Source organism: Lepidochelys kempii, chromosome 26, assembly GCF_965140285.1.
Source record: "Lepidochelys kempii isolate rLepKem1 chromosome 26, rLepKem1.hap1, whole genome shotgun sequence".
NCBI lineage: Eukaryota > Metazoa > Chordata > Testudines > Cheloniidae > Lepidochelys > Lepidochelys kempii.
Window position 1 is genome coordinate 4,363,279 of NC_136405.1, and position 27,998 is coordinate 4,391,276.

The following is a 27,998-nucleotide window of genomic DNA, read 5'->3' on the forward strand; positions in this document are numbered from 1 at the left end:
CGTTGCCCCAAGATAAATGGCCAGGTTCGCAAAGGAACTCAGCTTGGTTGGTCCTGAAATCTTTTGAAAATCTGGTCCTTAAATGGCTGCCCACATAGGAACTCAGCTCTTTTGAAAGTTGAGTGTGTTGAGCTCTTTAGAGCAAAGGTGCTCGAGGATAGACTCTGAACAGGCCTCAGGGCCAGATCTTCAATCTAACTACATTGCTTCACACCATTGAGCAACACAGTTAAGTTGATCTAAACCCACAGATAGATGGCTGAGTCAACAGAAGGATTATTCGGTCAAACTAGCTTCTGCTGCTTGGGAAAGTGGAACAGTCACATTGAAAGGAGTCCCCCCCCACCGTCAACGTAGGGAACATCTACACTATGGTGCTACAGCACTGAAGCTGTGCCTCTAGTGTAGCTTTGGCCTTACTCTCTCTTTGCCTTGGTTCCTCATCTGTAACATCATGGGAGTAAGAACACTTATTTTGACTGTAAGCTATTCAAGACAAGGCTTGTCTCTTGCTATGTGTCTAGCACAAATGGGCTCTGATCTCATCTCCTAGAGTCATTCCTGTATCATAGAACATCAGGGTTGGAAGGGACCTCAGGAGGTCATCTAGTCCAACCCCCTGCTCAAAGCAGGACCAATCCCCAACTAAGTCATCCCAGCCAGGGCTTTGTCAAGCTGGACCTTAAAAACTTCTAAGGAAGGAGGAGATTCCACCACCCCCCTAGGTAACACATTCCAGTGTTTCACCACCCTCTTAGTGAAAAAGTTTTTCCCTAATATCCAACCTAAATCTCCGCCACTGCAACTTGAGACCATTACTCCTCGTTCTGTCATCTGCTACCATTGAGAACAGTCTAGAGCCATCCTCTTTGGAACCCCCTTTCAGGTAGTTGAAAGCAGCTATCAAATCCCCCCTCATTCTTCTCTTCCGCAGACTAAACAATCCCAGTTCCCTCAGCCTCTCCTCATAAGTCATGTGTTCCAGTCCCCTAATCATTTTTGTTGCCCTCTGCTGGACTCTTTCCAATTTTTCTACATCCTTCTTGGAGTGTGGGGCCCAAAACTGGACACAGTACTCCAGATGAGGCCTCACCAATGTCGAATAGAGGGCGACGATCACGTCCCTCGATCTGCTGGCAATGCCCTACTTATACATCCCAAAATGCCATTGGCCTTCTTGGCAACAAGGGCACACTATCTCATATCCAACTTCTCGTCCACTGTAACCCCTAGGTCCTTTTCTGCAGAACTTCTGCCTAGCCATTCGGTCCCTGGTCTGTAGTGGTGCATTGGATTCTTCCATCTTAAGTGCAGGACTCTGCACTTGTCCTTGTTGAACCTCAGATTTCTTTTGGCCCAATCCTCCAATTTGTCCAGGTCCCTCTGTATCCTATCCCTACCCTCCAGCGTATCTACCACTCCCCCCAGTTTAGTGTCATCTGCGAACTTGCTGAGGGTGCAATCCACACCATCCTCCAGATCATTTATGAAGATATTGAACAAAACTGGCCCCAGGACTGACCCCTGGGGCACTCCACTTGATACCGGCTGCCAACTAGACATGGAGCCATTGATCACTACCTGTTGAGCCCGACAATCTAGCCAGCTTTCTATCCACCTTATAGTCCATTCATCCAGCCCATACTTCTTTAACTTGCTGGCAAGAATACTGTGGGAGACAGTGTCAAAAGCTTTGCTGAAGTCAAGGAACAATACATCCACTGCTTTCCCTTCATCCACAGAGCCAGTTATCTCATCATAGAAGGCGATTAGATTAGTCAGGCATGACTTGCCCTTGGTGAATCCATGCTGACTGATCACTTTCCTCTCCTCTAAGTGCTTCAGAATTGATTCCTTGAGGACCTGCTCCATGATTTTTCCAGGGACTGAGGTGAGGCTGACTGGCCTGTAGTTCCCTGGATCCTCCTTCCTTTTTTAAAGATGGGCACTACATTAGCCTTTTTCCAGTCATCTGGGACCTCCCCGTTCACCACGAGTTTTCAAAGATAATGGCCAATGGCTCTGCAATCACATCTGCCAACTCCTTTAGCACTCTCGGATGCAACGCATCCGGCCCCATGGACTTGTGCTCGTCCAGCTTTTCTAAATAGTCCCAAACCACTTCTTTCTCCACAGTGGGAGAGTCACCTTCTCCCCATGCTGTGCTGCCTAGTGCAGCAGTCTGGGAGCTGACCTTGTTTGTGAAGACAGAAGCAAAAAAACCATTGAGTACATTAGCTTTTTCCACATCTTCTGTCACTAGGTTGCCTCCCTCTTTCAGTAAGGGGCCCACCACTTTCCTTCACTTTCTTCTTGTTGCTAACATACCTGAAGAAACCCTTCTTGTTACTCTTAACATCTCTTGCTAGCTGCAACTCCAGGTGTTATTTGGCCTTCCTGATTTCACTCCTGCAAGCCCGAGCAATATTTTTACACTCATCCCTGGTCATTTGTCCAATCTTCCACTTCTTGTAAGCTTCTTTTTTGTATTTAAGAGCAGCAAGGATTTCACTGTTAAGCCAAGCTGGTCGCCTGCCATATTTACTATTCTTTCTACACATCGGGATGGTTTGTCCCTGTAACCTCAATAAGGATTCTTTAAAATACAGCCAGCTCTCCTGGACTCTTTTCCCCCTCATGGTATTCTCCCAGGGGATCTTGCCAATCAGTTCCCTGAGGGAGTCAAAGTCTGCTTTTCTGAAACCCAGGGTCTGTATTCTGCTGCTCTCCTTTCTTCCTTGTGTTAGGATCCTGAACTCGACCATCTCATGGTCACTGCCTCCCAGGTTCCCATCCACTTTTGCTTCCCCTACTAATTCTTCCTGGTTTGTGAGCCGCAGGTCAAGAAGAGCTCTGTCCCTAGTTGGTTCCTCCAGCACTTGCACCAGGAAATTGTCCCCTACATTTTCCAAAAACTTCCTGGATTGCCTGTGCACCACTGTATTGCTCTCCCAGCAGATATCAGGGTGATTGAAGTCTCCCATGAGACCCAGGGCCTGCGATCTAGTAACTTCTGCGAGTTGCCAGAAGAAAGCCTCGTCCACCTCATCCCCCCTGGTCTGGTGGTCTATAGTAGACTCCCACCACGACATCACCCTTGTTGCTCACATTTCTAAACTTAATCCAGAGACTCAGGTTTTTCTGCAGTTTCATACTGGAACTCTGAGGAGTCATACTGCTCTTACATGCAGTGCAACTCCCCCAACTATTTTGTCCTTCCTGAACAGCTTATATCCATCCATGACAGTACTCCAGTCATATGAGTTCTCACCAAGTCTCGGTTATTCCAATCACATCATAATTCCTTGACTGTGCCAGGACTTCCAGTTCTCCCTGCTTGTTTCCCAGGCTTCGTGCATTTGTATATAGGCACTTGAGGTAACTTGCTGATCGCCCTCTTTCTCAGTATGAGACAGGAGCCCTCCCCTCTCACACGCTCCTGCACGTGCCTCCTCCCGGTATCCCACTTACCTCAGGGCTTTGGTCACCTTCCCCCGGTGAACCTAGTTTAAAGCCCTCCTCACTACGTTAGCCAGCCTGCTTGTGAAGATGCTCTTCCCTCTCTTCGTTAGGTGGAGCCTGTCTCTGCATAGCACTCCTTCTTGGAACACCATCCCATGGTCAAAGAATCCAAAGCCTTCTCTCCGACACCACCTGTGTAGCCATTCATTGACTTCCACGATTCGACAGTCTCTACCCAGACCTTTTCCTTCCACGGAGAGGATGGACAAGACCACCACTTGCACCTCAAACTCCTTTATCCTTCTTCCCAGAGCCACGTAGTCCGCAGTGATCTGCTCAAGGTCATTCCTGGCAGTATCATTGGTGCCCATGTGAAGAAGCAGGAAGGGGTAGCGATCTGTAGCACAAATATCAAAATCCCCCAGCCCAAAGTCCTAACCAATTTTGCCTTTATGAGAAAAGAAAAGCACATAATAAATTATCTACAGAAAAAGATACCACATTGACTGCCATAGCTCCATTGAACTGGGTGGGATCATCCAGGACTGTCAAGGCTAATGGTAATTGATGTTTCCTTTCACACCTGCTCTCTTTCCTGCTTTATTATGCCTTTGCAAATACTGTTGTCTCTGGGGGGAAAGAGTGGGAGGAGAGGAGGCAGCCTGCAGAAGGGAACAATTCCCATTATGCTGCACAACGCTGTTAAATTGCATTCAGCTTCCCTTTCATAAAGTAATAAAGTGTTGTCTGAAAGGCAGCACGGAGTTTTAATTTTCTCATTGTCAACGGATACTCTAATCATGTAATTGAAGGGTGGGTACTTGTCCTGTAAAGCAAGCAGAGAAATCCAGCACATGGGGCAGCTGCTAGGGAACTGGAACAAGTTTGATTCGCTCCTGAAAATGCTACTTCTAGAAGTAATTTTAATACTGGAAACCTAGGACCCCCCAGTTGGGTAATGGGGCTGAAGAAAACTGAATTTTTTTCCGTGGCACCTTCAAACTCAAAGGGCCTGTATTTCCCTTATATTGTACCAGTCTGAGACCGGCATAACGGCACTGAAAGCACAGTAACATTACACTGGTGTAATGTAGATGGGAATAAGACCCAAGGTATCTCAAAGCACTTTAAGCATGGAGTCAGATGCCACCAAGGCGAGCTAGTCCCTCTGTACAGTTATCATCTTGGGCTGTGATCTTCACGTATTTCCCATACTACGCAGCATTGGGACTGCTCAACAGTTGGATGACAGACCTACAGCAAACACAGAATTGCTGCAGAATCTGGCCATGTTGACTTAAATTGCATTTTACCTTCCTGTCCCCTATAGGGCTCAAGGCCCTACAATGATGTTGTGATGCTAGCTTGTAACAGAGAATCCAGCCAAGCCCCTCTGCACTATTCCTATGAAGCAAAGGGGGTTGAAAGATGCTAGATTAGCCCACCATGGAGCAGACGTCAGTGGTGGTAGAGATGACCAAGCTGGCTTCTCCACCCCCCCCCCCACTGCACTCTGCTGGGGGAGGCATGTATTTCTGTGCATGCCATAAATCCTTGCTTGGTAGATGACTTCTTGGAGAGTAAAGTGTGTTGACACAGATTAGAGCAGGCCCAATGTAGCTTTAATCTAGGCCTAGATCAGTGCAGAACTTGCTCGCTTGAAGCCACAGAATCCCATGGAAGCACGCAGTGAAAGCTGGGCATGGCTGAGATTCTGGCCTCCATGGCTTCTGGACAACCCAGAAAAACCAATCATCCTGTCTGGCATCATTAAAGAATTCCTGAAGCTGTTGGCAAGTATAGGGGTGTTTATCATAGGTTTCTTGGTCAAGTTCAACTGCCTCTTTAGATTTTTTTTTTTTGTTTTGTGGTGGTCTGCTAGTTCATTTATGCTGTAGATTTAGGATGAAATCCTGGTCCTACCAGCAAAATTCCCATTAACTCCAATGAGGCCAGGAGTTTGACCATGGTGTCTAGCTTCCTGTACAAGCCTGTTGTGTTCTTTTCTCTACTTTATGTCCCCCACACCCCTCCAGCTGTTGCTCTTTGAGCTATTTTTACAAAGCTTGTACTAGGATTTTCTGATACTACTTTTCTAACAGCAGACTGACTGCTTTATAGTACAGTGATATCAGTTTTGATTTTTTTAAAGTGCATCCTACAAAAGCAAACAGAGGACTTTTCAGGCAGCAAAACAGCAATGCCACTCCCTCCCACAGGAGAAATGGTTGTCATGGTATCCAATATGGACGCATCACGGTCATCTCAGAGTAATCAGCAATCTTGTGGAAGACAGCAGGCAGCGATATGTAACCACTAACTTTTCAGACTCAGTGATCAGCAATAGGCAGCTGACGACTTTTTCAAAGTAACTTTTAATAACCCTGTGCACAGACCCTAGATACAAATACAGCTGCAGAGCTGCTGTCAGATGGCTCACATACATGGCCTGTCAGCAGAGCTTGTTTTACTGGGGGAAAAAAATAAATCTCCCCTTCACCCCTGGAAGTTGAGATTTTTCTTGTAATTAAAAGGGACTTGACAGTCATGGGTTCTATTCCCAATTCTACCACTAAGGCAGTGCCTGGGCTTGGGCAAGTCACTTCGCACCAGATTGACAAAGATATTTAGGTGTATAGTAAGATTACAAAAGAATCTACTTCAATGGGAGTTAGACATCTGATTTGGTTAGGATGTCTGAAAATCTTAAGTGCCTAGCTGCATCTTTCAGTGCCTAAAGCACCTTTGAAAATCTGGCCCGGAGGCGACATCTTTCAAATTCAAAGCTTAAACGGAAGCACCTCTACCCAGCTGTAGGCACACCAATGAAAGTGGCTAGTGGGAAGGGTGCATGCTCAGTACTTCTGCAGACACCTCAGTAAAAGCAACCCAATTTTCAGAAGGATGTAGTTGCCTAACTTTAGGAGCAGAAAGCTCTATAGATCACTACCATTTCCAGAGTCAAGGGATTCAGTACACCAAGTCACATGGCAGGGGGGAGGAGGAGGAGAAAGAGGGAGGAAGGATGTAAATAGTAAACTAATTCAAGACTGATGAAAGGAAATACACAATGCACAACTAACCTGTAGAATTCACAGCCACAAGAGCTCTTTGGAGTCAAAAAGCTTAAACATAATGGCCAGACTGGGTCAGACCAAAGGTCCATCTAGCCCCGTATCCTGTCTTCCGACAGTGGCCAATGTCAAGTACCCCAGAGGGAATGAACAGAGCAGGTAATCATCAAGTGATCCACCCCCTGTTGCCTATTCCCAGCTTCTGGCAAACAGAGGCTAGGGACACCATCCCTGCCCATCCTGGCTAATGGCTATAGATGGACCTATCCTCCATGAATTTATCTAGTTCTTTTTTGAACCCTGTTATGGTCTTGGCCTTCACAACATCCTCTGGCAAAGAGTTCCACAGGTTGGCTGTGTGAAGAAATACTTCCTTTTGTTTGTTTTAAACCTGCTGCCTATTCATTTCATTTGGTGACCCCCAGTTCTTGTGTTATGAGAAGGAGTAACTAACACCTCCTTATTTACTTTCTCCACACCAGTCATGATTTTATAGAGCTCTATCATATTCCCCCCCTTAGTGGTCTCTTCTCCAAGCTGAAAAGTCCCAGCCTTAATCTCTCCTCATATGGAAGCTGTTCCACACCCCTAATCACTTTTGTTTTCCTTTTCTGAACCTTTTCCAATTCCAATATATTTTTTGAGATAGAGCGACCACATCTGCATGCAGTATTCAAGATGTGGGCGTACCATGGATTTACATAAAAACAATATGATATTTTCTGTCTTATTATCTATCCCTTTCATAAGGATTCCCAACATGGTTAGCTTTTTGGACTGCTGCTGCACATTGTGGATAGTTCTCTGAAAACATCCACTCAATGACAACTCAAGAAAGATCTTGGTATAGCAGCTAATTTAGACCCCATCATTTTAATATGTATAGTTAGGGGTATGTTTTCCAATGTGCATTACTTTGCATTTGTCAACATTAAATTTCATCTGCCATTTTGTTGCCCAGTCACCCAATCTTAAGAGATCCCTTTGTATCTCTTCGCAGTCCGCTTCAGATTTAACTATCTTGAGTAGTTTTGTATCATCTGCAAATTTTGCCCATCACTGTTTATCCCTTTTCCCAGATCATTTACCCCATTTTCTCAGATTAAATAAAGAATGTGCTACAAAAAGTTACATTAAATAGGATACAAATGTGCATATATTATCTCATTTTATAGCACTTCCATTTTTTAATCTGGAAAAAATAGGGTAAGTGATCTGGGAAAAGGGTTAAACCATGAGGTGGCAAAATTTTACATATGTACAAGGGCTATAACTCCTCATGTTTCAGGACATAAAGACTTATAACTGACAGGGGTCAGGAAGAACTTCCCTAACAGGTTATTCCATTATGGACATTCTCACACCTTGCTCAAGCATCTGATATAGGCCACTGATCTAAACAGGCTATGTTGGTCTAGAGGGCAGACGGATTTCATCTGGTAGGGTTGTTCCTGTTTCTCTCTTGGCAGCATTTGATACAAGGACAGGCAACTTTATGCTCTCCATCACCTCCACTGCTTGTTCTGGTATTGTATCTACAGTACTTCCCACACCAGACTATTTTGCCTAGTCCTGGATGGAGGCCTATCATGCAAAATCCAGAGGCTCTGTTTGTAAAGTAATGAGCCCTGCACCAAGCTGTACATCCTTCCCTAGGTTCCCGATCATCACAGAGACCTCACTGCGTACAGTGCAACCAGCATTTTGTAAGCCATCTGATATGTAAGGAAGCTGTAAACCCACCACTGAAAAGGGACTGGTGAAATGCTTCAAGTTCTCATGTCAAAAAATCCAAAGTTTAAGTCCTAGGCCACCATCCTTCCAGCCACATGGATGCTGAGCACTGGCAACAGATGGCATAAGGCCAGATCAGTCATTTACATCTAGTCTCCATAGCATCTCTCTCCTGTACAGGTGGAGACCTAGAGAGAACTATAGGGTGTATCAGTGTCCAGTAGCCTCACTGAGAATCCTCTTTTTGTATTCTTCCATTCTTCTCTGACACGAAGGATATTGATAAATATCTAGTCTCCATGTAGTGATTTTTATCAGTACATCTCAATGCACTTTATGAAGGAAGTCAGTACCAACAGCCTCACTTGACAGATGGGGAAACTGCAGGAGAGGCCTTTATTCTACTTGTTAGAGTCCAGCCACTCATATGTAGTGTGCTGGGGAGAGTGCTGTCCATCCTTAGCTTTCTGTTTTCAAAGGGACGGTAGGGGGAAGGAAAATGTAATTGAACAGAATCATAGACTTTAAGGTCAGAAGGGACCATTATGATAGTCTAGTCTGACCTCCTGCAGGCCACAGAATCTCACCCACCCAATCCTGTAACAAACCCCTAACCTACGTCTCAGATATTGAAGTCCTCAAATCATGGTTTAAAGACTTCAAGGTGCAGAGAATCCTCCAGCAAGTTACCAGTGCCCCACACTGCAGAGAAAGGGAAAAATCTCCCAGGGCCCCTGCCAATCTGCCCTGGAGGAAAAATTCCTTCCCAACCTAAATATGGTGATCAGCTAAACCCTGAGCATGTGGGCAAGACTCACCAGCCAGACACCCAGGAAAGAATTCTCTGTAGTAACTCAGATCCCACCCCATCTAACATCCCATCACAGGCCATTGGGCATATCTACCGCTAATATTTGGAGATCAATTAATTGCCAAAATTAGGTACCCCATCATATCATCCCCTCCATAAACTTATCAAGTTTAGTCTTGAAGCCAGATATGTCTTTTGCCCCCACTGCTCCCCTTGGAAGGCTGTTCCAGAACTTCACTCCTCTATGGTTAGAAACCTTTGTCTAATTTCAAGTTTAAACTTCCTGATGGCCAGTTTATATCCATTTGTTCTTGTGTCCACATTGGTATGGAGTTTAAATAATTCCTCTCCCTCCCTGGTATTTATCCCGCTGATATATCTATAGAGAGCAATCATATCTCCCCTCAACCTTCTTTTAGTTAGGCTAAACAAGCCAAGCTCTTTGAGTCTCCATTCATAAGACAGAAAAGGAGTACTTGTGGCACCTTAGAGACTAACCAATTTGTTTGAGCATAAGCTTTCGTGAGCTACAGCTCACTTCAGTATGCATCCAATGAAGTGAGCTGTAGCTCACCAAAGCTTATGCTCAAATAAATTGGTTAGTCTCTAAGGTGCCCCAAGTACTCCTTTTCTTTTTGTGAATACAGACTAACACGGCTGTTACTCTGAAACCTTTCATAAGACAGTTTTTCCATTCCGCGGATCATCCTTGGAGCCCTTCTCTGTACCTATTCCAGTTTGAATTCATCCTTCTTAGTATTTACTTAATTAAAAACATTAAACAATCACCTCCAGAGGAAGAAAACATCAGGAGGGCACAGGTGCTGACTTCCCAATGTGCTAGGGCAGAGGGGGGAGGCAGGGTGCTTGATCCTTGAGTCTGCCCCAGCCCCACTGTAAAACAGTGATTGTTGTGGGCAGGAGGCACAGGGAGAAAGAGGGAGGCACTGATTAGAAGGGCCTGCTGGTGGGTGCTCAGCATCCACCATTCCCCCTTTGGTGCTCTAGCCCTGGAGCACCTATGCAGGTGGGGGGAGGGGAAGAGATATTTCTTATGCAAGAAAGGCTTTTGTCTGAGAACCCTGTAAACACTTAAGCAATGGAAGAGTCCTAGAGATTTTGTCAGCACTCTTGCATCTCTAAGACTAAGTTTTATCCATTTCTCTCTCAACCCCTCTTGGCATATTTAGCAGCAGCTCATGAAATTGAATCTGGTGAATTTAAATGATGGCCTTTCCTATTCTGACTTTTTAATTTCACATCCCTTGGACTGCCCCTTTGCTCTCCTGTGATATGTTATCCATCTGTGCCCACCCTCATGCCACTGGACTGGAAATTGTTTCCTTAAGGAATGTTACAGCTCTACTGACTTTAATTAGGAGAAGATAGCAGCCTGAGGGTTGCAGCCAGAGTTTGAGAACCAAAATGAGCTCAACAAAATGTTGTAGATAGTCTGGAGGGACACTGACCTCTGATGGTCTCCCACCAGGGAGGGGCTGGACCTCTGTTCACGCTCAGATGCCTCAGTGCTTTTGTTTGCTTTACAGTTCATTAGCTGAAAGCAAGGTCACCCAATGGAGTCGATTATTCTGTACCCTTGGCCTTGGGATGCTTTATATTTACATAAATATGTTGGGGCCTTAAATATGTTGATGTATAACTGTATCTGCAGGTCCCAACTGAGACTGGGGCCCATTCTACTTGGTGCTCTACAGCCACAGACAGCCCCTACCCTAGAAAGGTTACAAGGCTGATGAATGGTGGGAGAGAACACCTAGGTTAAGGTCACACAGTGGTGGAATAAAGTGGTCCTCAGTAGGACACTAGCTTGGGACACATGTCCCTGTGCTATCAACCAGAGACCTTAGACCAGAAACTACAAGCCAAGCCAATAGAAAAGGAAGTTTCACAGAGAAGACAATAACTTTTCCACACCTCATTAAATGTCCAGACTCCATTAGACCTTTGCTTGCTGTCACAGGAGAGATGCTGGGACAGGCACCTGCAATCTGGATGCTGCAGGCCCCTCTGGCTGGATCATCATTGTATTAGGAGTGACGACTCCAAAACCCTGTGACACCCGGTCCTTGCTGGCCCTGGCCCCTGCCATTCAAGGATACATTCGCCTGCTACAAAAAGCAATGAGTTTTATTCAGGTGGAGGAAACTCAGGCCCAGAGCAGGCAAGAGGCTGGCACAGAACCCTGCATCAGCAGTGGCCTAAACTGTCAACCCAGCCCTGAAAGACTGTTCAGCATGTTAACCATGGCGAGAGTCAGACCCCGAATATAAAAACAGCCTCTATAATTTGCACTGTGTTAAGGTTTCAGGCTGCTGCCCATCACTAGGATGTCAGACTGCCTGCCACATAAAAATATCAATAGCTAGTGGATTTCATGAACTCTCTGGTGCTTCTCCCTTGTGGGGTCAAAAACACTGCTTGGGGGAGGGTTTTTGTTTTGGGGTAAAAGAGGAAGTCAGCATTGACAGTTATTCTTATGATGAAAGGCTGTTGTGGTAGCTTCGAGTCTGCAACCAGCCTCAGGGTCTCCCCCCATCTGTTGGGTGCTAAACAGAGACACAACCAAGCTGTCGGACACAGAAAAGCTTAGAATCTTAACAGCTAGATAAAATGTGCCGGACAACTTTTTTGGATCACTCTTCTACAGATCTGAAACAGTTTTCCAAGGTCAGTCTTTGGCGGAGCCAGGAATTTCATCAAGATCTTTAGAGTCTCAGCCTTTAACCGCAGAGCCTCCCTTTTCCTGTGAAAAGACACATACCAGCTTGATGCAGGTGTAACCATTGGCTCAAAGGAATTACTCCCAATTTGCCCCAGCATAAGCAAGAGGAAGATCAGGCCTTCCCTGCATGTTAGTCACAGGGAAGAGCTGATCCACGACACTGGTCTATAGCAGCCCTTCCAGGTCCGCAAAGTGAAAGCCTCATCCATAGCTGCTCTGTTAGCAGCCGTGCTGAGCCCCTCCCACCTAAGAGTCCCTGCTTGCACAGTGTGCAGCCGCCCACGGCAGTAATTACTCACCTCTCTTCACATTCTTCTGTGGTTCTCCGCTGCGATTTTAAATCAATCCATCAGTCGTGACAGTTTCTGAGAGCAGATATGGCTCATCCCCTGAAACAGGCAAGCAGTGGGTAAGAGCAATTATTCCATAAATGGTTCTCTTTTTCACCTTATGTCTTCTTGGATCCATTACCTCCGCTTCTGTTCCTAGGTAACCCCCATCTGTGGCACATTATTTTTGCACATCAGTTCAGTGTTTACAAAGCCCTGATCCCACCCCCTCTATCCCCACAATGAAAGGCTCAGTGTTGTGTAGGGGAAAGGTAAATTACATGTTAAGTGATTAATTTGTTAACACAATAGACAGCAGCATAGGCTCCCCTCAGAGCTGCCATTTAAAGAGAAGCGCTGTAGATGGATAACGTGCATCCAGAAAACTCAAGACACAGGGACATCAGCCAGTGAAATGAGCCCTGTTAAATAGTTCATCACTCCCCTGCCATGCTGGAAGTCAGGAATCATTAAAAGACAGTGGGGTTAGTGCCAAGAGGAAGTGGTAGGGTGACCAGAGGTCCTGATTTTATAGGGACAGTCCTAATATTTGGGGCTTTTTCTTATATAGGTGCCCATTACTGTCCACCCCCGTCCCGATTTTTTACATTTGGTGTCTGGTCACCCTACGAAGTGGCGGTAGCAGCAATGGGGGGGGGGAAGAACAGCAATGTGGGGGACACTAGGGGTGGTGGACGTGTTGGTGCTGACACTCCGGTTTTGTCTACACTAGACAAGTGGTCAGCGTAGCTAGACTTGACTTGGTCTAGTGCGGATGCAGGTTAGACACCTTTTAGCTGGCTGATCATCTACCAGCTAGACTGGGGTAGAAGGGTGTTAACTTACATTTGCGTAGGGAAAGGTAGAGGTTGGTTACAATGCATTAGAATCATAGAATCATAGAATATCAGGGTTGGAAGGGACCCCAGAAGGTCATCTAGTCCAACCCCCTGCTCAAAGCAGGACCAATTCCCAGTTAAATCATCCCAGCCAGGGCTTTGTCAAGCCTGACCTTAAAAACCTCTAAGAAAGGAGATTCTACCACCTCCCTAGGTAACGCATTCCAGTGTTTCACCACCCTCTTAGTGAAAAAGTTTTTCCTAATATCCAATCTAAACCTCCCCCACTGCAACTTGAGACCATTACTCCTCGTTCTGTCATCTGCTACCATTGAGAACAGTCTAGAGCCATCCTCTTTGGAACCCCCTTTCAGGTAGTTGAAAGCAGCTATCAAATCCCCCCTCATTCTTCTCTTCTGCAGGCTAAACAATCCCAGCTCCCTCAGCCTCTCCTCATAACTCATGTGTTCCAGTCCCCTAATCATTTTTGTTGCCCTTCGCTGGACTCTCTCCAATTTATCCACATCCTTCTTGAAGTGTGGGGCCCAAAACTGGACACAGTACTCCAGATGAGGCCTCACCAATGTCGAATAGAGGGGAACGATCACGTCCCTCGATCTGCTCGCTATGCCCCTACTTATACATCCCAAAATGCCATTGGCCTTCTTGGCAACAAGGGCACACTGCTGACTCATATCCAGCTTCTTGTCCACCGTCACCCCTAGGTCCTTTTCTGCAGAACTGCTGCCTAGCCATTCGGTCCCTAGTCTGTAGCTGTGCATTGGGTTCTTCCGTCCTAAGTGCAGGACCCTGCACTTATCCTTATTGAACCTCATCAGATTCCTTTTGGCCCAATCTTCCAATTGGTCTAGGTCCTTCTGTATCCTATCCCTCCCCTCCAGCGTATCTACCACTCCTCCCAGTTTAGTATCATCTGCAAATTTGCTGAGAGTGCAATCCACACCATCCTCCAGATCATTTATGAAGATATTGAATAAAACCGGCCCCAGGACCGACCCTTGGGGCACTCCACTTGATACCGGCTGCCAACTAGACATGGAGCCATTGATCACTACCTGTTGAGCCCGACAATTTAGCCAGCTTTCTACCCACCTTATAGTGCATTCATCCAGCCCATACTTCCTTAACTTGCTGACAAGAATACTATGGGAGACCGTGTCAAAAGCTTTGCTAAAGTCAAGAAACAATACATCCACAGAACGAGTAATCTCATCATAAAAGGCGATTAGATTAGTCAGGCATGACCTTCCCTTGGTGAATGCATCATTAGCTGTTCCTGATCATTAGCTAACTTTAAACCACTTTTCCTAGTGTGGACAATAATTAACGCTAGGTCTACATTACAGACTTTACAGTGGCACAGCTGTACCACTGCGCTGCTGTAAAACAAGTGTCTGGTCTAGCTGCTCTATGCTGGTTGGAGAGAGAGAGAGAGCGCAAGAGTGCTCTCCTGCTGGTATAGTGCTGTCCACACCAGCACTTTTGTCAGTGAAACTTATGTCAGGGGGGCTTAATTGAGTCTCTTATCCAAAAGAAAGACTTAGTCAGTGAAAGGACTCCCATTGATTTTAGAGGGCATTGGATCCGGCTGCAAGTGAGCGCATTGTTTGCGGAGCTAGAGGAAAGAGGGGTGGAGCTTTGCATCACCAATGGCCCTTCCTGGTCTGCACTCAATTATACTTAAGCAAACAGCTTTCTTTCCATTGACTCCTGGGCTGAAATGCCTTCTCAAATGTGAGCAATAAACTGTTTTATTGTTTTCAAACTTGAAGCTGGGTCAAGGGAAGAAGCCAGGAATTGCTGGATGATTTTATGATCTAATTTAATTCTTCTAGTTCATCAGCCTGAGGTTCCTATATTTGTTCAAGCCCCTGACTGACATACCAGGCCAAGACCTATAAAACAGGAGTGAGTGAATGAGTCTCAGTATAATAGCAAAGGAAGAGAAACGCACCAGAGGAAGGGAAATACTTGCTTATTGGCTTGCATGTCCCATCTACACAGGGCCAGATCCTGGCTGATGTAAAGTGGAGCTATGCTGATTTACACCACCAGGATCTGGCCTACAGCATCTATTTTTAGTGGAGAAGAAACTCATTAAAAAAAATTTACATTAATCCTATAGAGCAGTGGTTCCCAAACTTGTTCCATCGCTTGTTCAGGGAAAACCCATGGTGGGCTGGGCTGGTTTGTTTACTTGTTGCGTCCGCAGGTTTGGCTGATCATGGTTCCCAGTGACCACAGTTTGCTGCTCCAGGCCAATGGGAGCTGCTGGAAGCAGTGCGGGCTGAGGGACATACCGGCTGCTGCTTCCAGCAGACTGCTTCCAGCAGCTCCCATTGGCCCGGAGCAGCGAACGACGGCCATTGGGAGCCGCGATCGGCCAAACCTGCGGACACAGGAGGTAAACAAACCTGCCTGGCCCACCAGGGGCTTTCCTCACACAAGCAGTGGAACAAGTTTGGGAGCCACTGCTATAGAGGGAGAAAAAGTTTTAAATATGCCTTTATAAAAATTAAGGGTCAATAATTAACAGCTGCAAAGCTGTCATTTCACACGGGACCCAGCTTCTTAGCTACAGGCGGAAGGGAGAAAATGTCAAGGACACAGCAGGTATTTCAATTGCCTCACCTAACTGCTTCCTTCTGGGTTTAGCCAGGCTTGCACATAACCCCCACAGAGTTACACCTGCCAACCCCCATTGCCTTCACTGGCATCAGCCCCAATATAACTGGGGGCAGAGTTTTGCAGATGGCGCTCATCTTGCTTACAACACACCCAGATCAAAAGCCTTGAATATTTCAGCAACAATTCAGAGTGCTCAAGTGACTCAAGGTCCAAGGTCAGTCTGTGGCAAAGCTAGGAAGCAAACTCAGATCTTGAGTCCCAGTCCAGTGACTGCCACCCTTCCTCCCTCTGGAATCTTATTTTCTTAGCCTGCTAAATATATATGATCTTGTTTGGTGTTCTCTTCACCCTTCATGCAACCTGGACTCTTCTATTCCTACTGTGCTGAAATAGAACCCCCTCCCTCCCTGAAAATTCTCATCTGAGGCTGCTAGAGGAATTATGCATAACAAGATGGCTGGGGGGTTATGTCACTTCATGAAAGCTGTAATTTCCCTGCTATTGATTTCCTAAAGATAAACTTGTGGTTTGCATGTGGTGAAAGCTAATTTAAAACAAGAAAGATGAGTCTCTCCAGAACACCTTGATTGGCAATTGTGATAAATTCCTATAATTACTATTGACTCCAAGAAGGATTTTCATTTGTTAAAGATGTTGCTGAAATGACAGCCCAGAAACGGAAGGAGACAAGGGAAAGCAGCATGCAGCTCCTGCCTTTGCCAAGTTACCCGAGTATTTAGCATCATGCAGATGTGCAAAGGGTCAGAGTCAAAGTACTTTGGCAAGCCCAGTATTACCAACTCCAATCATTGGAAAATTTGAGTCAGGCCACTCAATCATGAGCTTGGCTTAAATATAAGGGTTTCCCCCCTTAAAAAAGTTTTGGTTCTTCTTAATTGGCCTTCTGGTTTGGGCATTTAGGATTAGCTTGAAAAGGTGATACAAGTGTTTCTCTGCAACCATGAGGGCTAGAAGCTTATTTTAAAAAAGTGAAAGCTGAAATTCTTATGCATTCAACAGCTGAAGCTTTAAGATGGACACCAAGTAGAACCAACCCTCCCCCCCGCCCCCCACCACACACACAAACCTTCAGCTTGGGACCTTATTTAAGCAATTACCCTGCCTCGAAACCATTGTACCTTCGCTGCTATTGGTACTCATGCTAGCTAGATCAGGCACATCTACACAAGCTGCAGTCACCGCCCCCCCTCAATCCAGTGCAGACACTCCAGGAGTTCAGATGAGCACCCATATGGCAGGCTGCACCAGTGCCGATCCATTTGGATCTGCAAACTCAGGCTGGAAACAGCACAGGAGCTGCCTCTTTGCTGTAGTTCTGTTTGGAACATAGTTGGGAGAGGGAAAAAAAACAAAACCACCACCTAAAAATAGGGAATGGGGTAGGGGGAGCTAGCCAATTGTTTGAAGCTTCAGTGAAAGTTCAGTTGGACTATCAGCTCGAGAAGCATATAAGTATTGTAGTGCAATATATGTATCATGGTCACAGGAGGAGCTTGAATGGGATACACCGTCCAGAGTGGGGAGAACTGAAAGAAAGTGTGGAACATCCTCCTCTCAGGGACAGCGAATCACAAGCTTTTGCCACTGAGCAGAAAACCCCACTGTATAGTGTAACCCACACACCGGGGTATGGTGTTCTGTCCCATCTAGTGGCACAGAGTCCACTTAGAGAGAATGAGTCTGCTCTACAGCCTTAGCTAACAGGCAGTGGGCTTTGAGCTCATGCTGTAGAGGCTCGTGTACTAAGCTCCAGAGGTCCCCAGTTCGATCCCGCCCACTGACGACTGGGGGTCTGTCGGCGTTACAATGGCACACCCTGCGATGATGCATTGTGCAAAAGCATGGAAGTATTAGGATGGAAATCAGAGTGCAGCGTAGACAACAAAAACCCAAAAAGCACAACTTTGGGGTGTTTGGATGCATGCGGGGGACCTGGTTGCATGGCAGGAGAAAGACCCTCCCAAAGAAAGCTAACAAAGTCAGTGGACCTTAGTACTGCCTTGGACAGACAAAAAATGGTGGATCCTTGCATGACAAGCAGACCCCCCACTTAACGAGATAAGGGGAAGATTCCAGTACATGCATAAACAAAGGGGACACTGGCCTTCCAAAAAAGAGTTTTATATTTATATATATATATATATATATATATACACACACACACACACACATATATATACACACACACACACACAGCGCGCAGCTGCTTGCTCCCAAGAAATGGCTTGCAAGAGAATCCTCTGGCTTTTCTGCATGACACTCAAAAGCCACACTAGGATACCTTAGGCCACCTGCAAACAGTGTTTCTGCATTGAGATTTTTCACCCTTTAAATCTAGTCTGTTGATGGGCATGGAAGCCTCAGCCAGTAGCTCTGCTACTCACAGTCAGGAGGTGAGCGGTCATTGAGTGGCAGAGAGGAACAGAACAGCAGATAAAAACAAGTGCTTTGTAGGAGACTGTCTCTTGCTATTTAGGTAGTTGTTTGGCTGGTCTAGTTTCCTTTTCCCCCCTTGGAGATTGAGCACTTGATGGTAAAATACAGCCTTTATAAAAATGAAGGGTCAATAATTGACAGCTGCAAAGCTGTCATTTCACACAAGACCCAGCTTCTTAGCTACAGGCGGAAGGGAGAAAATGTCAAGGACACAGCAGGTATTTCAATTGCCTCACCTAACTGCTTCCTTCTGGGTTTAGCCAGGCTTGCACATGTCCTGTACATGTGCACATTGCAGACCACCCCCATAACCACCACATGTGAACAGTAAGCACACAAAAAAATGTTTGCATAAGCCACTCGCGTAACTACCCAGATCCACATCCCCATATATGAAATCACTGAGGCAAGTACCTAGTCATTTTTACACCCACATACAAGTTTGAACTTCCTCTAATTTTAAAGACTGTGGAAACTTTATTGAACTGCTAAACATCCCAGAGCATCTGACATAAGCTTCTGAGAATGAAGTTTCCTTTCCAGGATGTAAGAGAAGAAAATTAACAGGTGATTCATTCATAAGTGAAGGGGGTTTTTTGCACAGTTTGAACACTTCAGTTCTGATTCTAAGCTATGGATGAGCTGAGGGGCTTAGGACATGAAACATACTAAAGAGGCATGTCAGTATTAGCCTCGTTTTACAGAACAGTTACAGAAAGGTACAGTTGAGCCAGTAGCAGAACTGGAACTAAAAGCCAGGAAATCTGGCCTTATTCCCTGCTCTACTTTAACCTCTAGAGAATATTCCCTTCTTGGAGTTTTCCTTCTTTTAAAGGAGGCAGGGATGCTAGCTTCACTTTGGGGTGTGCTCAAGAAAGTTTGCAATCCAGATACTGTATGGATGTTTTAGCCAAGGCTAAAAGTGGGAGAAGAGATACTGACATCCTAACAGCTGCTCCCTGTAGCACAAATAATTTGGGGGAAAAGAGGAGCAGGAAGGAAGAGTTCCTCAAAATACTTCAGCTCTTTATTCAGAATCCATGAAGGAGGCCACGTTACCATGGAAATGGAGGGGGGGGGTTGTGTCTGCGTTTTCAATAATCCCAAAGGGGGTGTTTAATTGGAATCAACCACATCTTTTTAAACTGGAGAGAAATAAAAAGAAACTGCTGCCAGAAGAGGAACATTAAATTAAATAAAAAAATAAAGCCATGAAACAAAAAAGGAAATCAAAAAGAATAAATTTACAGCAACCAGCAAGGGATTCATTAGGGTTACAAAGCTCAAATCAATTTCCCTTCTATTGACATTAACGAGTTTGATGTAGGTCCAGCTTGAAAGCCAAACAGAGCAGCTCTCCCCCTCTGGATCCCCACAGGGCCCAGCAGCTGTTTGCAGATTGTTCCACACTGAGGGAACAAGGGCTTTCTTTCTGCCTTACATCTAGCTCCACCTAACCATACCAGCAATGAGAATCTTTTCCGAAAGTCTGCCTAACCTCTTGCCAGTCACAGCTTCACATTCCCAGCATGCCTAGACCCTCTGACTTGGATGTGCCTGTTTAATGGGAGCTGTTCTCATAGAACTAGCTTGGGCTGTGGCTAGCAATATTTTTGGGCCCAGCAGCTGATCCTCAGCTTTTATTATTGGATTAAAAGCGATATAGAGGCTCCAATCACTATCAGACCCCATTGTACATACACACCCACACCCCACCCTCCCAAAAGCTTACAAGCTAAATACACAAGACAAAAGTTGAGAGGAGAACCAGACAGAGGAAGTGACTTGCCCCCTGTTGCCTTTCATCCTGGTCTTTGGATCATAGAATATCAGGGTTGGAAGGGACCTCAGGAGGTCGTCTAGTCCAACCCCCTGCTCAAAGCAGGAGCTATCCCCAATTTTTGCCCCAGATCCCTAAATGGCCCCCTACAAGGACTGAACTTACAACCCTGGGTTTAGCAGGCCAATCCCTCCCGCCCAAGATGAGGGACATCTGCACCACTTCCTAGAGTGGAAATGAAATAAAGCTGCCTTACCACCTTATTACACAGTGGTGAGAGATGAAGTCTAGTATTCAGGGCAGGAGAGACTAGGAAGGGGTTTGCGTTGGCCTGCTAAACCCAGGGTTGAGAGTTCAATCCTTGAGGGGGCCATTTAGGGATCTGGGGCAAAACTTGTGGATTGGTCCTGCTTTGAGCAGGGGATTAGACTAGATGACCTCCTGAGGTCCCTTCCAACCCTGATATTTTATGAACCTTAGATCCTGCAACTCCCTGTGTGCCCTTGTGGAAAAGAGCTATTATATATTTGTGCCAGTAGCACCAAAAGGCACCAATGAAGATAGAGGGTCATTGTGCTAGGTGCTGTACAAACACTTAGTAAGAAACTAATCCTGGCCTGAAGTGCTAGATTCACACTCAGAGCCTCATGCTTCATAGGGAGCCATTCAATCCTGCAAGCCAGAAGAGGTGCTGTGCTCATCTCCCCCAGCTGGAAGTCATTATGTGAAGCTACTAGAGTATTTTCCCCTCCATTTGATTCTTAAGCTGGATCTTCAGTTCACAACACACCACCCACATGCCACCTAAAAAAAATCAGAAATCTGAACTCATGCCTACCTTCTTCTTACCCTAAACTAGCCACTGCCCAGCCCCCACCCACGGCACCTTTCTGAGAAAATAGAAACAGTGAGAGAAAGAGGGACAGCTGTAACAGATTTTCCCTACTGAAGTTTAAACCTTCACTCTGGACATTGAATGGCTGGTCATTTATGCCGCCAATTCGAGGTACATTAGACAACCTCCATAAGTGCTGCTATGAAAAATGGTAACAGAGATCAGAAGTGATTGGAATGCAGACAGGACCCTCAGCTCTTGGTATAAAAGTGATTAATGAAAAATCCCCAGCATCCTCTCTCCTCCCTGCAAAAGGAGGAGTGAGCAAGGCTGACAAGAACAACTGCTCCTCATGTGAGGAAGATAATAGCAGGAATGATACGTCTCCAGGAGATTCCCAAGGCCTCATGCTCATGTAATAAATGCCCTTGTCGCTTTCAGGAAACATGAAGAAAGATCACTAAAGCCAGTGAAAGTAATGAGGGGGGAAAAAAAAAGATTCAACCTCAGAAGTGCTCCTGTTCCACTTGCTTCTCACCTTCGTTTGTTCTGCAAAGTGTTTTCTGAAATGAACAAGAGTGGCACAGGCAGGGCCCTGGGCTCATAAAATGACAGTCAAAGCGTGACAGCAATAAAGCCTGGAGTGGGGCTGCATGCTGCAAAGCCACAGATCTTAAACAGCATGCTACAGAGAGCTGAGATCACAGAGACACTGGCATGGCATTGTAGCACGAGACCCTTGTAGACAGGTAATTAGTTGGTTTCTAGGTGCGAGGAAGTCCTTGTGGTTAAGACACTGGACTCAGGAGAGCTGGGATCAATTCCTGACTCTGCCATGAACTCCCAGTGCAACTTTTTGGGCAGGTCAATCTTTTAGTGCCTTGTTTTCCCCCCACCCCATTCCCTTCGGTACAATGGAGAAACCCTTCACAGTTATGACTATTTAGATTGGAGTTCTTCAGGGCAGGGACTGTCTCTTACTATGCATATGTGCAATACTGATCATAATGGGGCCCTGATCTTGGTTGGAGTGGCCAAGACAAGTAATAAGGACAAACACTAACTAAATTCTAAGTATTTACATGATCAGGGCAGAAAAGATTAGGATTTTAGCCATGGTAAAATTAACTGGACTGATGATCCTTAGACATCAAGGACCCAGTTCTCATTCACAATAGAGGCCCTTTATACTGCTCTGACACCCGTTATATGGTCAGCATATATTGTCACTGCAAAAGCATTGTAAAGGGGCCTTAGTGTGTATGAGAATCAGGCCCACAAGTCGTCTGTTTATCCACAGGACAAGTATAGCACAAGCAGAGAAGTAGTGTAATCTTCCTGCATGCACACACTTTAGCTATCACACGCTACAGTGCGGGCCTTGAGGCGTGATAGGAGTCAGAGGACAGTTAAGTCTCCATGGCCTACTCATTCAGGGAACCGATGTGTGATCATTTGTTCTTTGAGAACTGGGTCAAGCCTCCTTCATCTTAAAGGGATATGGAGGAAGACCCATGATTTGGATCATTTAGATCTGAACTCGACAGAGCACTAGGAAATATACTGCAGGGAACTATCCTGCACTGACCAGGAGAGACCTACTAGACCATCTAGTCTTTTCCAGCTCTGGTTTTCTGTGATTCATTTCACACACAGCACAGAACAGATGCCGAACAGTAATGACTTTGGGTCACATGTGGTGAGTCGGTGGGAAATAGGGCTCATGGAAAAGTTTGAGCAGCTTATGTTTCCTGCATCATCTACATAAGGAACTTGCATTTTAAAAGCTCAATAATGTAATCCCATGGCAAATGAGGAGTTTGGGTGGTAACAGTGCAGCTCTCATTTGGGTGGAGCTTTTTTTTTTAAAATAATAAGAGAACCACCCACACAGAACACACACACAGTGCAGCACTACTTACAAAGGCCAATGAGTTGAATAGCAAGGGTGCTATAGATCAGGGCACTGGAATTGTGCAAAGGTAAGCAGGAAAACCTGCAGGTCAGTATAACTTGGTGCAGGACTGGGATATCAGGGGGTGCTGCAGATCAGGATTATGGTCCATCAACAAAAATTGGTATCAGACTTGTGAGGGGGAGGATAGTCTAACAGCTAGCCTAGAACTTGGGAGGCCGCTCTTCAATTCCCTGCTCTGCCCTAGACTTTATGTATGCAAGTCACTTGGTCTGTGTGGTTCAGTTCCCCTGCATAAAATAAAGGTAACAGCACTGCCCTTCCTCACAGGGGTGTTGTGAGGACAAATGCAAAGACCGGGGTGCTACAGAGATGGGGATCATGTGAGTTCCTCAGTTAGGCCCTCAACTGGTTTGATAGGGGAGGTATTGCAGGTGAGGAGAGCAGGGCCTTGGCAGAGCTGTGTGATCATAGCCAAACATGTAACTAGTTCCACATGCATCACCACTTCAGGGAGGAAGAACATTGCAGATACAACTTCAGTTCTGCTGTGCCTCCCATTGCAGTGCATGGAGCAAATAGGATCCTGAGACTGGGGCTATAGAATATGCTCTGTCATCAGTGGGGAATACCCCATACGGATGGGGTTGGACAAAGCTTCATTTCACCTTCTTTCTTTTGAGCAATATCAGCCAGCCAGAGAGATGCAGGCCAAGTGCACCTAGATCTGATGTGGCTTTCCCCACCTGAACACGTCCGTTTACCTGCCGTCACATCCTATTAGGCCCAATGGATCTCGCAAAGCTGGCTCCAGCCCTTCAAGACATTTCCTTCTAAAGGGAGACAAGGGAAGGAAAACATCCAGCAGCAGTGTCATTTAGTAGGTCATACTTCAGGATCCTGGAGGGACAGGCAATGAGCAGCCTCCTCCTCAAAAGGGGTTGCTTTGGTGCCTGGGATTCATACAAGGCTGTAGCATCCATGGTCTCTTTTCCTTTGCCAGGATTTCAACCTACAAATTATGATGCTCAACTTGTTTCAAGGTGTTTCCTTCTATCCTGCTTTAGATGGAAGGGAGAGAGCAAGTTCAGTTCCCTACCCAAACTTCATACCAAATCCTACAAGTAGTCCCTCCGAAGTCCTCTGTGATCCCTACACCTGGAAGCATCATCAGTTCATGCTTCCAGTTGTGCTGGGTCTTCAAGCCAGCTGACAATCTATAAACCATCAGATCATGCAGCACCGCACCCAGATCAGTAAGATGAGTATAATGGTTCCTTTCTTCCCCCATTTGTCTGTTTTGTGCTTTCTTTGGGGGTAGGGACTGCATCACTATATGCCAGTACAGCTCCTAGCACAATGGGGCTCTGATCTTGGGGCCCTGAGAGAGTGTTCCCACAATGCTAATAAGGAATGATAAGATCATAAACTTCCTCACCATCTGTTTCCCTTAAGTCAGGCCCAGTTGCAGAGCTGGTCAGTTTTGGGGGGCTGGATTTTATCCTTTGTGACCTTTCCATCTCATGCTAAAAGAGATAGCTGGAAAAGCAGACATCTCCCTTCCCATTGCACCACACATTCCCACAATGGAAAGGCCATTCCTTTCATAGCCAGACAACGTGTCAGATTAACTGACATGAGTTGCCCTTTCTCAGGCTAAGTCATCAGCTTCAGTGTTTTCCCTCTTTTTTATATGTCCCTCCCCATGCAACAAGAGGCTTTTTCTACCTCTACTGAAACATCACTTTCTCCCTAGCAGGGAATTTGGGTGGAGGGAAGCTTGAGGCCCAGATCTTGTTACCATTAAGAAGCCAGAAGAAAAACGTAGTGAACTGTTGTAGCCCTTCATGTTGTAGCCCTTCACTGGAACAGCTGCTACTCAGAAGACTTGAGGCAAAGTGAAGAAGTAGTAAAGTCCTGGCTCTGTTGAAGTAAATGGGAGTCTTGCGTTTCACTTTTAAGGATAAAACCCTGGCCCCCTTGAATTCCTAGCCCTTTCTTTGTTTACCCCAGCTTTCATGCTAACCAAACAGAACCTACACTGAAAGTAGGCAACCGGGAGGTGTGATTGCAGATCAAAGCTAGCTCAGGCAATAATAGCAATGAGGCTACAGCAGCATTGTTAACTACAGGGATGAGGCCCACCTGCCTAGGACCCTGGGTACATATGCACAGCTACCAGCCATGGTTTCACTGCTAGCATTGCTCAAAGCTAACTTTGGTCTAGCTAGTTTGTGTATGTCTGCACATACTGCAATCAGACCTCTCAACTGCAGTGTAGGCATACCCTTAAATTCATGCAGCCAAGTCTTCAAGAGTGGACAGTGATTTTTGCACCTTAACCAAACCCCTTTAAAAGGGTTTCAAGTTATCTGAAGTGCTGAAAATCCACAGCGCTAACAGAAGCTCATGAGATCTCAGGTAGATGAGACTGAAAACTGGAGTTTCCATCCCAGGGGAAAATCCAATATGATTTGTTTTTATTCCAAACTGGGAGGAAAAGTCAAATATATTAGAAATTTTACATGAAATGGAAAAAGTTTAAAAAACAATTTAGAAATGTTGAAGTATTTCAGTTTGAAAAACAATTGACGTGTTTCACTGTGGGTCAATTCAATGTTAAACAGAGTCCACCCAAACTACCACCTGCCTCATGGGAGTTGTAGTTTGGGTGCCTCATGCCCCCATTCTTCTCTATGGCTCAGGCTAGCTTGATGGACTACATCTCCCATGATGCACTGTGGTCCCATCTTCTGTGATACACCCCAACAATCTCTGTGCGCCTGCTTCTTCATTGGTCTCGTGGGGATAATAATGAACTAATTACTCAAAGGAACTCCACATGTTTGCAGAGTGCTGTGTGAGAATCATCATCTCAACTCTTCCTCCTAAGGGCATGAGCCTCCAGGTGGTCCATACACAGAAGTATACATGTGGGGTCTCATTTTGATCTCACTTATGCTTGTTTCACATTGTAATCCCACTACATTCAGTGGGGTCACTCCCAAATTACATGGGTGTAAATGAGAGATGGGTCAGACCTGGAGTTTGAGTTTCTTCCCTGTTGTCACAATGCAGTTACTCCAGATTTACACCTTTATCATTGATATCTGTCTGACCCAATCACTGGATATCTCACTTCCTGAGCTCTTTGCCTTGTCTCATCAACTACTTCAAGGGGGGAGGGGGAGGAAGAAACAGTCCCAACTCAGTAACAGAAAAAGGGGAGCTGATTTTTGACTTGTTATATTTGCATGTATATTACAGATCTGTGATCTTGGACATCTTTCGATCATTCTCATACGTACAAAAAAACCTCCCTGATTCTCCTTTAATGGATCTGCAGCAAGCCTTTCTCCTCCAAATCACCAGCAGCTGCCATAGCTGCTCCATTCCAACAAACAGAAACCTTTTCTCTGTGACATTTAGATCTCCCTTTGTAGCAGACTCAGATATTTTTACTGTTAAAAGCAGCCTGCACAGCTGGGCAATTTCATTACTGCAAATGTTATTACAGCAAGAGACTGTTTAAGACAATGTCATTGGCAGGAAGATATGCCTTAGCAACAGGCTCAGCTTGAGTGAGTGCCTGGATTCATCACAGCATAAACTGGAACCTTCAGGCATCAGAGTCCCTCATGGAACAGCAATTTCCTCCAAAGGAAAAAAAATACAAGGTGCCCCAGAGCCCTGAGGGCTGAGATTTTCAAAGGCAATTATGGGAGTTAGGCACCAGCTCCCACTGAATTTAGATTTGGGCTCGTCACAGGTTGGGTGATTGAACAGGAGCAAGAAGGGAACCTTGCCTCACTCTAGAGTACAACGGTCCCAGTCCTAGGCCCTTAAAGAAAAGGCAAGAGCCTTCTTCTCTTCCCACATCTGGCCCTGAGGTCCACAGGATCATTGCTCAGAAGATACTTCTTGGAATGGGATAGGCTGGACTGTTCTCACCCACTTCCTTTTCTTTCAAGGGCCAGTACAGGGCTCATGAATCATTTGGGCAGCTTTGGAAATCCCAGCCCAGGTTCTTTAGCCTAGATATTATGGTCGGAAATGGAACAAGAAATGTATGGTGACTTGTAGATCTAATAGCATCCCATTGGGCTAGGGGCTGTCTGTGTATATAATAAAAAGAGACTAATAGGACATATAAACTCCACCAGCATGGAAGGGGATAAGGAGCTGCTTTTGTTTGGAATAGCCCTGCCCTACCACACCTGCAAGTCATGCCAGGTTTGGAGGAGTTTAAGGGAGGAAGCAGTAATGGGCAGTCCTGAAGAGGGAGCAGGTGGTTAAACTTCCCAGCTTGAAGTCTAGTAGCTAGCAGAGCCTCTGCCCTCACAGAAAGGGAACACAGGGGCCCTGTGCTAAAGAAGGGGGAAAGACTATTTATACATTGTGCTTGGAGGCCCAGCAAACACCAGATGGACTGGGGCCCCTCTGAAGAGTTCAACTATCATGACTAGAACTTCCCATGGGCAGGGTTTCCCCCGTCCTGTGCCTTTGTGTTTAGTCCTGGCCTTGGATTTGTGTTTCCACTTGGAAAAGGGGAGAAGTCAGGAGGCCTTGGCCAGGGGGCTGAGGACCTGCCATTGAATGTTCTTGCTGGAAGACCTGAACTTGTGTGCGCTCACTTGCTATGTAGCATCCGAAGGGGGTGCTCTGGTGGACAGATCCCTGACAAACCCTGCCCTGAAAAGCGGCCAATCTTAGTAAAATATGTAAATAGGGACAGAGGAGGATATATGCTTTACCTGCTCATAGAGGGCCAGATCCTGGCTCCACTGGGGTCAGTAGTTTTGCTACTGACCTTAGTAGGACTAAGACAAGGACCCGAATCCTCAAGTGACTGAGCCAGTGTAGCTCATTCTCCCCCCAACCCCCAGGCAAATTCCACTTTGCATCAATACAGAGGCACCCATTTAGCGCAGTAGTGAAGCCAAGCCCAAAGTCTTAAAAGATCAATCTTTATAAGGTGTGAGGTTCTCAGATGCTATGGTAAATGAGGCCATTACATACAGCTCATTTGACCCTGCATTTTGACTGTGCGCTGCTCTCTCCCCCAGTTAGAATCTTGTATTCAAGGGGCTAATCTAAAATGCACTGAAATCAATGGGAGTTTCTCCCCCACACATCAATGAGCTTTGAATCAGGTCCTGGCTTCCTTTGCTGACAAGCCCCTAGCTTTAGTGAAGTCAGAAAGAAAGCATCTTGATTTAACACATTTTGGCACCAACTTATTGTTTTTCTGTCTTTTAGGTCCCACACCCCCCCCTTCCTTTCTTGAAGGCCAGCAACTCAAATCCATCCCAGATTTCAGACACTAACAAGGCAGCATCTGACAAGTAGAAAGCATCCACGAGCAAATCG

At 45.8% G+C, this 27,998-nt stretch overlaps 1 long non-coding RNA gene across 1 annotated transcript in view; it reads right to left on the reverse strand.

Moving 5' to 3' along the window:
* Positions 1 to 27,998, reverse strand: part of LOC140903467 (uncharacterized) — a 60,881-nt gene that overhangs the window by 23,480 nt on the left and 9,403 nt on the right. Inside the window, exons 3-4 of the long non-coding RNA XR_012156250.1 lie at positions 12,124 to 12,213; positions 11,017 to 11,210 (exon numbers count right to left, since the gene is read on the reverse strand). This is a non-coding gene — a long non-coding RNA (uncharacterized LOC140903467). The remainder of the gene's footprint in view (positions 1 to 11,016; positions 11,211 to 12,123; positions 12,214 to 27,998) is intronic.